The sequence below is a fragment of the Rhinoderma darwinii genome, chromosome 2 (assembly GCF_050947455.1).
Source record: "Rhinoderma darwinii isolate aRhiDar2 chromosome 2, aRhiDar2.hap1, whole genome shotgun sequence".
Lineage (NCBI taxonomy): Eukaryota > Metazoa > Chordata > Amphibia > Anura > Rhinodermatidae > Rhinoderma > Rhinoderma darwinii.
This window is the reverse complement of record NC_134688.1, coordinates 263,587,640-263,598,735: the sequence shown is the minus strand read 5'-3', so window position 1 is coordinate 263,598,735 and position 11,096 is coordinate 263,587,640.

Genomic DNA, 11,096 nt, shown 5'->3' with positions numbered 1-11,096 from the left:
CGGAACGCTGATGTGAACAGGCCCTCATTCCCTCACTATTGATAACGGTGACGGAAAAGTTGCTAAAAGTTTCCATTTGTCACCGTTGTGACAGGGTTCCTTTGTTTTGACTGAATCAATAGCGCAGTCGACAAACGGAAACCTTTAGCAATGTCTCCCTCAATGGTGAGGGAAACAGAAGCTTAGGTTTCTGTTTGCCTTTCTGCTAAGGAATTAACTCGACGGAAACCACTGACGCAACCCCTCAGCGGAAAGGATCGGTGACGTGAACACAGCCTAAACTCGTCCAACATCATTTAAAAGTAAAAATTCACTATCTGCATATGCGCTTAAAGTGTAAAAAAACCAAACATACTGTGCTTATTGTGTACCACATTGCTTCTGTTGTTCGTGTGGGTTGACGTGCCATCCTTTCTGACACGTTGACGTCACTATAGGGATAACATCACCACTGTGGGCAGCTTTTGGTTGTGGTGGTCACCTGGAGTGTCAAGATGACCATCACACTTCACTATGGATGTTGTGGTAGTCCCCTGACATGTCACAGAGAGCGCAGAACAGGAGCAGTGGGAGACATGTGGAACTTTTGGAGCCATACAGCAGTGGATACAAAAGAGAGGATGCATACAAGACCGTGTTCACACATTGTGGATCGTGTCGTGATTTAGGTGGCGATTCTAAATCAAGACAGAATCTACATGCATTCGGCTGGCAGTGAACGTGGTATTTTATGCCATATTTACACGTGCCAGAAAATATCTGTGCGCCTGAATTTTTTTGTAACCGTTTTTATTGCTGCTCCGCTGATTTTAAAAGCCACAGTATATTCATTATTGCCAGATTCTGTTCTGAAAGCCGCAGATTATCTGCAATGATCTTTAATGCTCCAGAACCTGCATGCGGATCTACATACCAGAAATCAGAGTGTCTGCTGCAGATTTAAAAAAAATAAAATAAATCCATGCTGCGTCTCTCCTTTTTGATTTTCCTACTATTTGGATCCACTTGTCGTCTGTCTCAAAAAAACCGAATGCATGATTCCAGCCTAACGCATATAGAGCAGCAAAAACACATAATGCTATGAAATAAACGTGCCAGCAAGAGTAAAGTCTTGTCCACAAGTAGTGGAATTGCTCCGTATTTTCCGTCCGAAATTGCGGATGGAAGATACGCAGCAGAATACAGTAGCAGCAAAGTGGGTGTGAATGAACAAGTGACATCCACACGCTGCGGAAAATTTCAGCCCAGAAATTTACCTGCGGTGCGTATTTTTGGTTCCGCAGCATGTCAATTCCTGCTGCAGGAAGTGGACTGAATTCCTGTATTTTTCTGAGGAGATATCGCTACACACAGGCATGAAAAATATGCCGCAAAATCCATACTATTTTCTGCAATAAAAAATGCAGGAAATGGTGCGGACTGTCTGCTAGTGGAAATGCTGCAGAAATTTACTGCAGCAAATCCGTTACGTGTGGACAAGCCCTAAGTTGCGTTAGAACATTTCCTTCACACATGCCTATCTGACCAAAATTCACAGTGTTTACTTATTTGGTAGATTGGAACTGCAATGGCGCATCTCGTAACACCAGGGATATAACAGTTAACCCCTTCTATGAATATAATCAATTGGCAAAACAGAAAGGTCATCGTATCCATTTCCATTTTTTAGACGCTCCATTGTATCTTGATTTGTATTGTTGAAAACGTTCTTTTTTCCAGAGGTGCATTATAAATTCTTACTTTTTCTGTAAACTGGTAATTCCACACGATGATACATATTATACTATATTATTGCTTTTTATAAAATGACAGTGTTAACTATTCTGCTTCTCCAACACATATTGGGACATGGAGCTCAATGGACCACATCCTCCTGAACAGGATAAAGAAGATGGTAATAAAAGGGCTTCCTCCATTAGTTTTATGAATGGGTTCGCAATTTATCCGCAAAAATGCAGCTAAATCGCGGACGCAAATGCACGGTCAGGTGCATGTGGCCTTAGCTCTAAGCTGCATGGGTGATTTTAAGTTCCACAATTAAGGTCTTATGCACACAACCATAATGGTTTTGTGGTCCGCAAAACCACGACTATGTTGCAGTCTATTTGACCACAAAAAAACCTTTGTTGTGCATTTGTGTGTCATCAGGATTCACGGATCCACAACAAAAAATTGATTTCACCAGTTTAGTAAAGCCGCAAATCCTGATCGTAAAAATGACTTGTCCTGAGTTTTTGCCATGTGTATTCGTGGCTAAGCATGGATCCGTGATATCCACGGTCTTGTGCATGGGGCCATAGAAATGAACGGGTCTGCAAAAATACTTAGAAATTGTGTATGCAAGGGCAGGGTCGTGTGCATGAGGCCTGAGAAATTAGCATGATTGAGCAATTTTTTTTGCAGTAGAGATAAGCAATCAACAGTTATTTTATTAATAGCGATTTTTAAAAGAAATTTCAGAAACAGATTCAGTCCTGCTACTTTATAATACTTTCCAGTACATCCCTCATGACAGCACCACAGGAGGTTGCCCTATTGACCTCTATAGGGACAGGAAGACAGAGAGGTTAAAAGGCCCCTCCCACCACCCACTTGCCAGTGTTCTTCCTGTCCCTACAGGGTCAGGAGCAGAGAGACGTCGCTCCTGTGTTGCTGCAGGAGAAAAACTCGGGCAGGGGGCAAGATCGGGGGGGCCGTGCACTCCCCCCTTCTATTCCCCCCTAAAGCCTAGGCTAATACCCCTCTAACGAGAGGTCCCTTAGCTCCCAACCTAAGACACCTACCTGAGGAATCCTAGGCAGGGTTCCGGTAGTGTGTGGGGTTCGTGATTCCCAAGCAGGCTTCGGCCTGGCCGCATGACCAGGCGGGGACCGGCAGCTCGATAGGTTTGGACGCACCGGCAAAAGTATCCTCGCTGCGCCGCATAGCAGGCCTCAGTCGCCGGCTATGAGCGGCGCACCTCAACGAATATCCGCGACCGGAAATTATGTCGGGCTACTTCCGGTCCGCGGCCATCTTGGAAGGCGGGAAATTCAAAACGCCTGCATTTAAAGGGACACGCACAGGTATGTAATTAGAGCTGATACCTCTAACTTGGATTGATTTTGTGGATTGCATTGGCTGTTACCTGTTGCGGAATGGAACTTCCTCGTTCTGACGGAACTCCAGATATGTCCCAGGGTCACGTGAGTCTCACCCTTAGGCCTCATTTACACGAACGTAATATACGCGCGTGCGACGCGCGTGCTTTGCACGCATGTCGTACGCACCTATATTAGTCAATGGGGCAGTTTAGACGATGCGTGAATTGCGCTCAGCGCGTGTGCGCAGAAAAAAACTCACGACATGTTCTATAATCGTGCGTTTTTCGCGCACTCACGCACCCATTGAAGTCAATGGGTGCGTGAAAACCACGCATGCCGCACGGAAGCACTTCCGTGCGAACTGCGTGATTCGCGCAAGAGCTGTCAAACTCCTGAATGTAAACAGAAAAGCACCACGTGCTTTTCTGTTTACAAACATCCAAACGGAGTGTCAAATTCGAGATGAGCGCACCGAACTTCACCGGGTTCGGCCAAACTCGTTTTGACCGAAACCGGTAAAAAATGTTCGGGTACGCGACGTCAGGAGACAGTCACTGTCCACGGTGCTGAAAGCGTTAAACTGTTTCAGCACCATGGACAGTGACTTCCGCTCCGAAAATCCATGAACCTGTAAAAAAAAAAAAAAATTCTGACTTACCGATAACTCCGGTCCAACCTCCCGGGATGACAGTTAAGTCCAAGTGACAGCTGCAGCCAATCACAGGCCAAGCACAGGCTGCAGCCAATCACAGGCTGCAGCGGTCTCATGGACTGCGGCGTCATCCTGGGAGGTGGGGCCGGATGACAAGAGTGGGACGCGTCACCAAGGCAACGGCCGGGAGCCCGGACTGGGGGAAGCAGGAAGTTCTTGGTAAGTATGAAAGTCTTTTTTTATTCACAGGTTGGTGTATATTGTGTTCGGCATTCACTGTCGAGGGTGCTGAAAGAGTTACTGCCGATCAGTTAGCTCTTTCAGCACCTTGGACAGTGGCGGGCGTCGACTAGCCTCATCTCTATGATGGCGGCTGCGCGAAAATCACGCAGCCGCGCATCATACACGGATGACACACGGAGCTGCCAAATGCCTTTTGCGCGCGCAAAACGCAGCGTTTTTTGCGCGCGCAAAACGCACACGCTCGTGTAAATCAGGCCTTAGGGTAAGGGTTATGACTCCTTATGTATGTACACCATACTTTACCTACCTTCTGTTTTCTCTAGGATAAAGATTCCTCTCAGAGACAAACTGATAAAAAGCTTAACATTTGTGCGACTTGTGCAAAAAAATTGCCAGAGTCACATAGGAAACAATTGTGTCAGGATTGTATTGCAAAAATACTAAAAGAGGAACAACTGACATTTATGTCTGAACTTAGGGCTATGATTCGTGAAGAAGTGAGTCAGTCAGTAGCCTCCCTCGCCCCTCCTGAAGAAACTCCCTCACACTCCCGGGCAAAAAGACCACAGATTGAAGTGGAGCAAAAATATTGTCCTCCATCTCAGGGGTCTGACTCTGAGCATGAGTGTTATTACCTATCGGAGGGTGAGTTAGAAGAAGGAGAGGAACTCTGGCCTTCAACTTCATCCACTTAAGAGAAAAAATGTTTCTTCTCTTCTGAGATGTCTGATACCTTAATCCAGGCAATACAGGAAACCATGGATATTCCCGAAGAAGACCAACCACATACCATCCAGGATGAGATGTTTGGGGGGTCTAACGGAAAAGAAAACAAAGTTTTTTTCCGGTAAACGAAAATCTCAGAGGCTCTTCATTTCAAGGGAATTTAAAAACAGACTTCTCTTTGATCCAGAAGACACTAAACCTTGGGATGAGATCCCAAAAGTAGATGTCCCAGTAAGCCAGGGTAGCTAAAAACAACGCAATCCCATTTGAAAATTCCTCTCAGTTGAAGGACGCCATGGAACGAAAGGCAGACGGGCTACTGAAAACAGCTTGGGAATCTTCCTCCGCTTTAATCTCTACTGATATCGGGGCCACATCAGTAGCGAGAGCAATGTTTACATGGTTAAAACAGCTGGAGACCCATTTGAGGATGAAGACATCACGACAAGATCTATTAGAATCTCTACCCTTACTAAAGATGGCAACCGGATTCTTGGTAGACGCTTCAGCGGAATCCATTCGATTTGCTGCCAGGAATGGGGCTCTCTCAAATGCTGCTAGAAGAGCATTATGGCTCAAAATGTGGTCAGGAGATACGAAGTCCAAGAACAAATTGTGTTCTATCCCGTTTACAGGGTCTCTGATATTCGGTCCTCTCCTGGATAACATGCTGGAGAATGCAGCGGATAGGAAAAAGGGGTTTCCAGAAGAGAAACCAAAAAAAACAAAACCCCTCAGTTTGGGAGGTTTCGCCAACAGAGGGAACCAACCTTACAGAACTACAGCGGGAAAGGGAAGTCCGGTCGCTTGAGTTCCCCAAAGGAAGAAGGGGTCGAGGATATCTCCTTAACCCCAATAATTCATTTCAGCCCTCAAAGCAATGACGCCAAGAGTGTGGGGGGAAGACTCCTACAATTTTTACCCAAATGGACCAGAATAACCCAGAACCCCTGGGTTCTAAAGATTATAGAAGAAGGGTACAAAATAGAATTTTCCTCCATTCCTCCAGAGAAATTTCTAATAACCCAGTACCAAGCAAAAGACCTTCATCAGCTCCTTATCCGGGACGTCCAGAAACTACGCAAATTGAGAGCAATTACTCAAGTTCCCCACAACGAAAAATTCAAAGGCCACTATTCAAAGATCTTCTTAGTCAAAAAACCAAACGGGTCCTACAGGACAATAATCAAACCTGAAGGTCCTGAACAAGTGGGTGAAATATCGAAAATTCAAGATGGAGTCTATCAGATCGACTATTCCTCTAATAAGGGAAGAGGCATCAATGTGTACGATCGATTTAAAGGATGCGTATTATCACGTTCCTATCCACCCCGCTTACCAGAGATTCCTCAGATTCGCGATTCAGAACGGCCCTTCCATTCTCCACTTCCAGTTTGTCTGCCTCCCTTTTGGCATTTCCTCCGCCCCCAGAATTTTTACAAAAATTATGGCAGAGATCATGGCATTCGTAAGAAGCCAGGGCATAGTAATTATCCCATATCTAGACGACTTCTTGTTGACAGCCGATACTCCGTCTATCTTAGACAGTCATTGGTCACAGGTTCTTTCCCTACTTCAGGAATTGGGATGGATAATCAACTTTCAAAAGTCAAGTCTTCCTCCCCAAAAACAGAAGGTCTTCTTAGGAGTACTACTAGACTCCTCCCTTCAACATTCCTTCCTCTCAAGAGAGAAACAAATACTCCTACTGACAGAAGTAAGGAAATTTTGGGGTAAAGAAGCCTGTTCTTTAGGGGAAGGAATACGGATGTTGGGAATGATGACATCTTGCATCCAATCTATTCCATGGAGTCAATTTCACTCCAGACCCTTACAAAATCTGATCCTGTCCCAGTGGGATCGAAAACAGGATTCCTTGAATTCAAGAATTCTAATTTCAGAGACCGTGAAATTATCCCTCCTGTAGTGGCTCTGCACAAACAACATAGACAAGGTAGTCCCTGGAGAATGGTCCCTAAACAGGGAAGTCTTTCTGTCCTTAACCCGAAGATGGGGTTATCCACAAATAGACCTGTTTGCCACAAGGAAAAACTCCCAAGTAGAGACATTCTTCTCCCTAAATCTCAAAGACAACCCATGGGGAGTAGATGCATTGTCCCAACCCTGGGACATGGATCTGGCCTATGCCTTTCCTCCGTTTCCGCTAATACCAATGGTATTAAGAAAAATCCAGGGAGATTTGACAAAGCTCATCATTATTCTTCCCTATTGGCCAAAAAGAAGCTGGTTTCCAATCGTAAAATACCTAGCATTGGAAGACCCTATCATACTCCCAGTCAAGGAGAATCTTCTCTCCCAGGGTCCCTTATTCTTTCAGGGAATAGAAACTCTGAAGTTGTCAGCCTGGATCCTGAAAGGCAGATCTTGAGGAACCACGGTCTGTTAGATGAGGTAATTTCAACTATCTTATCAAGTCATAAAGAAGTTACCTCAAAAATCTATCAAAAAATTTGGAAGAAATTCTGTTCTTGGTATGTAGACCCTGGACCAGACCCCTTTTCTCCCAATATCACGAAAATTCTAGATTTTCTACAATCGGGAACGAAAAAAGGGCTTAGCCCTAGTACCTTAAAAGAGCAAATTTCGGCCTTAACTAATTTTTTTAATATTCCTTTAGCTGAACATCGGTGGATCAGAAGATTCACTCAAGCAGTCTCTAAACTGAAACCTTCCCTAAAGAAATCAGTTCCTACCTGGGATTTGAATGTAGTGTTAACGGCTCTTTGCGATTCCCCCTTTGAGCCGCTCGACACTATTAGTATGCATTTTTTAACTCTAAAAGCTGCATTCTTAGTCGCTATTACTTCAGCAAAAAGGATTGGAGAAATCCAATCTCTGTCGGTCATTGAAACCTACCTAAAAGTACAAGAAAACAAGATCATTCTAAAGCTAGATCCTTCCTTTATTCCGAAGGTATTCCATACTGCTTTCCATAGGGAACAAGAAATAATTCTACCTTCCTTTTATCCAGATCCTAAAAACCAACAAGAAGAAAAATTCTATTGCCTGGATGTCAGGCGAACAATTCTTCAGTATCTGGATAGACACTCCTCCTGGAGACAAAATAAAAATCTATTTGTCCTGTATGGGGGAAAGAATAGAGGAAAGAAAGCCTCAAAAGGCTCTCTAGCAAGATGGGTAAAAACTACCATACAAGAAGCCTACAAGTCCCAAGGACTATGTGCCCCACAAGGCATCAAAGCCCATTCAACGAGGGCAATTTCGGCATCCTGGGCAGAAAGAAGAGAAGCCTCTGTGGACCAGATCTGCAGAGCTGCCACTTGGTCAAGCCACCATACGTTTTGCAAACATTATAGGCTAGATGTTCTGTCAGATACGGATTTAAGTTTTGGATGGAAAGTCCTCCAATCCGTAGTCTCGCCCTGAGCATTATAATTTGGTATTGCTCCTGTGGTGCTGTCATGAGGGATGTACTGGAAAGTAGGAATTAGACCTACCGGTAATTGTATTTCCAGGAATTCATCATGACAGCACCCTTACATTCCCTCCCTTACTGAAATTCTGATTTGTGCAAGTAACATGTCAGTTATTTATCCCTAGAAATAAAATAGGGTTGCATCCATGCTGGTGTAGTAATTGAAAAAGACTGGCAAGTGGGTGGTGGGAGGGGCCTTTTAACCTCTCTGTCTTCCTGTCTCTATAGAGGTCAATAGGGCAACCTCCTGTGGTGCTGTCATGATGGATTCCTGGAAATACAATTACCGGTAGGTCTAATTCCTACTTTTGGTGAATAATCTCTTTCCCCATGATAAAGAATAGGGAGAATAAATTGTGTCTATCAGCTACTAAGTGATTAATTTAGGACATTGAGCTACACTTGTCGGTTGTCAGTTGCTAATGTAGAAAGTCCTCTACATATGTTCCACATTAGGCTATCGATCACTAGAGATTCTTGTAGCGAGATTTATATACCAAAGTTTTCCAGGATTTTGGAAATACAAATCCTTCATTTATACTTTGCTTCGGTCTAGATTCCACTCCTGGCATTAGAAAACCAAAAGCTTGCACGAAACTGCCCTATGTGAACAAGGCCTGACTGTTTTAAACCATTCCTAGAATTTTAATCCCATGTGATCAATAAAGTTACCTATATGATAAAGGTACATACCGAAGACTGTTCACAGTGTGTTCATTTTTGACGTTAGACTCATATGGCAGGAAAAACTCCCAGAGTATGTGGTGACTATATCGGTGACTATATAGTCACCGACGCATGCTACTGTATCTACCATGTTATCAACATATGTCTCATGGGACTATAGAGTAAATGGGTTAAGCTACCAGCAAGTGCGGGTTTCTATGCTCCCCAATGTCGGAATAGAAACCCCAAATACCATTGAAATAAATACACGAGAAATAGGAGTCAAATTGTTAGGGATCTGCCAGGTACTTCATCTAGGTATACTCCTGGGATTAATCAATCCACACCTGAGGCCAGACCTGTTCGACTGACACCATCTCCCACCAACCAGGGTGGCAGGCTCAGGAGTGGGAGAGCCTATCGCGGCCTGGTCTGTCGGAGTTAGCTCCGCCCCCTGTCCTTTATTACCTGCCCTGTTCTCTCCCTCAGTGCTTGTAATTCTTTTGGATTCCTCGCCCCACTGCTGCTTGCTCCAGCCTGCTTCTGCCGTGCTTCTGCCTTGCTGCAGTTCTGCTTGACCTGCCTTGCTTTGCCCCTGGCTTGCTTCTGTCTCCTTGCCCGCTTGGGTGTACTCACTTCGTCCTGGTCCTGACTGTCCGTTCGCCGCTCCGTTTCCTCGTGGCGTTCCGTGGCTACTGCCCCTTCCCTTGCATGTTCCCTGTTTGTTTTCCTGTGCACTTAGACAGCGTAGGGACCGCCGCCCAGTTGTACCTCGTCGCCTAGGGCGGGTCGTTGCAAGTAGGCAGGGACAGGGCGGTGGGTAGATTAGGGCTCACTTTCCCTTCACCTCCTTCCGGCCATTACATAATTACAAGCCCTTACCTAGTCTACCATTTCTCCTACGCTGACGCTATCATGGACCCCCTTGAGACCCTGGCCCAGCAGATGCAGGGCCTCTCCCTACAGGTCCAGGCCCTGGCCCAAAGGGTCAATCAGGGTGACGCTGCTTTAGTAGTACCCCTTACCTCACCTCTAGAACCCGACCTCAAGTTACCTGACCGGTTCTCAGGGGACCGTAAGACGTTTCTCTCCTTCCGGGAGAGTTGCAGACTATATTTCCGCCTAAAGCCCCACTCCTCAGGTTCCGAGAACCAGCGGGTGGGTATCATCATATCCCGACTCCAGGAAGGGCCCCAAGAGTGGGCCTTCTCCTTGGCTCCTGACGCCCCTGAACTTTCCTCTGTTGATCGTTTTTTCTCTGCCCTCGGACTCATTTACGACGAGACTGACAGGACTGCCTTAGCCGAGAGTCAGCTGGTGACCTTACGTCAGGGTAGGAGACCGGTTGAGGAATACTGTTCTGATTTTAGGAAGTGGTGCGTAGCTTCTCAGTGGAACGATCCGGCCCTAAGGTGCCAGTTTAGGTTAGGATTATCTGACGCCCTGAAGGATCTGCTGGTTAGCTACCCCTCGTCTGACTCCCTTGACCAGGTTATGGCCCTAGCAGTACGACTTGACCGACGTCTCAGGGAACGTCAGCTAGAACGCTTCAGTTTGCTCCCCTCTGACTTTTCTGCGATCCCCCCCGAGGTCCCGTCTCCTCGCCCCTCCACGGAGGACTCGGAGGTACCTATGCAACTCGGGGCCTCCATGTCCCCTCGACAGCGTAGGGAGTTTCGCAGAATGAATGGTCTCTGCTTCTACTGTGGGGACGACAAGCATCTACTGAACACCTGTCCCAGGCGCAAGAATAAGAAGCCGGAAAACTTCCGCGCCTAAGTGATCATCGGGGAGGTCACTTGGGCGCACAGGTATTTCCCGTTAATGTGAAACGCAATAAAATTTTGCTTCCCTTTCAGGTCTCGTTTGCTGGCCGGGCTGCCACGGGCAGTGCTTTCGTGGATTCAGGGTCATCTGCTAATATCATGTCTGCGGAATTTGCTATGTTTCTAAAGATGCCTTGTATTGATTTACCTTATCCTATCCCTGTAGTAGGAATCGACTCAACTCCCCTTGCTAATGGTTATTTTACTCAGCATACTCCTGTTTTTGAACTCCTTGTGGGCTCCATGCATTTGGAGCAGTGCTCTGTACTGGTGATGCAGGGATTATCGTCTGATCTGGTTTTAGGCCTTCCCTGGTTGCAGTTGCATAATCCCACGTTTGATTGGAATACTGGGGATCTCACCAAATGGGGTAATGAATGTCTTATGTCATGTCTTTCTGTTAACTCTATTTCTCCCCGGGAGGAGGTAAACACGCTTCCTGA